Below are 1,305 nucleotides of genomic sequence, written 5' to 3'. Positions count from 1 at the left end.
AAACAAAATCCAACAACATTCTGTATACAAAAAACACATTTAACTCAAATAATAATAAATGTACTGAATGTCAAAGGATAGAAAACAATACTCCCTTCAACTGGAACCCAGAAAAAAACATGGGTAGTTATTGTGGTTGTTAACAATGTCAACTTTAATCAAAGTGTGATTAAAAGAGACAAAGAAGGTTACTACATACTTATAAGGGGAAAACTGCAAGAGTAAGAGATAATAATTATAAATATATTTGCCCCCAATGTAGGAACACCCAACTACGTAAGACAGTTTTTTTTTGAACCAGGGGTTGAACTCAGGCCTTTGTGCTTGCCAGGGAAGCGCTTACTCTACTGAGCCATCTCCCTAGCCCTCATTAGACTTTTTATGTCTAATTAAAAAATAAACAAATAAATAACAGACCTAAACCAAACTTGTGAAGAAATGGATTTAATAGACCTTTACAGAGTGTTCCACCCAAAGCATCAGAATACACATTTTTTTCTCAGCTGTGAATGGGCCATTCTCCAAAATAGATCATCTGCTAGCACATAGATTATGCTTTAGTAAATGCAAAAGAATTAAAATTGTTCCATGCATACTACCTGATCATAGCACAATGAAGCTGGAAATCATTAACAAAAGAAACAGCAAAAACTCTATAAAAATATGAAAACTAAATAATACTCTCATGAACAATTAGTGTGTCATGAATGAAATTAGAAAAGAAATTAAACAGTATTTACAAGCAAATGAAAGTGCAAATACAATTGATTGGAACCTGTGGGATGCAATGAGAACTGTCTTAAGAGGAAAATTTATAGCAATAAATTTTCACATCAGGAAAGCAGAATGAACCCAATAAACAATCTTATGCTGCACCTAAAACTCCTAGAAAAAGAAGAGCAGGTCAAGTCCAAAGCCCAAAGAAAGCAGGAAATTATAAGGATCTGAGCAGAAATAAATGCAATGGAGATGAAGAAAAAAATACAAAGAATTAATGAGCTGAAGATTTATTTCTTTGAAAGAATAAATAAAATTGTTAAACCCTAAGCCAATCTCATTTAGAAAGGAAAGAAAAAATTCAAATTTATACAATGAAGAATGAAAAGGGTGAAATCACTACAGACCTTATAGAAATTGAGAAGATTATCAATACCTATTTCCAAAATCTTTTCCCTATACAATGGAATATATAGAATACACGGATTCATAGATACATATGAACTACCAAAGTTAAATCAAGAAGATATAAAAATTCTGAATTACCCCATATCAGCCAATGAAATTCAAAATTTAATAGAAATTCTT

Source organism: Octodon degus, unplaced genomic scaffold (genome assembly GCF_000260255.1).
Source record: "Octodon degus isolate 3935 unplaced genomic scaffold, OctDeg1.0 scaffold00016, whole genome shotgun sequence".
NCBI classification, from domain to species: Eukaryota; Metazoa; Chordata; class Mammalia; order Rodentia; family Octodontidae; genus Octodon; species Octodon degus.
This window is presented reverse-complemented; position numbering follows the sequence as displayed.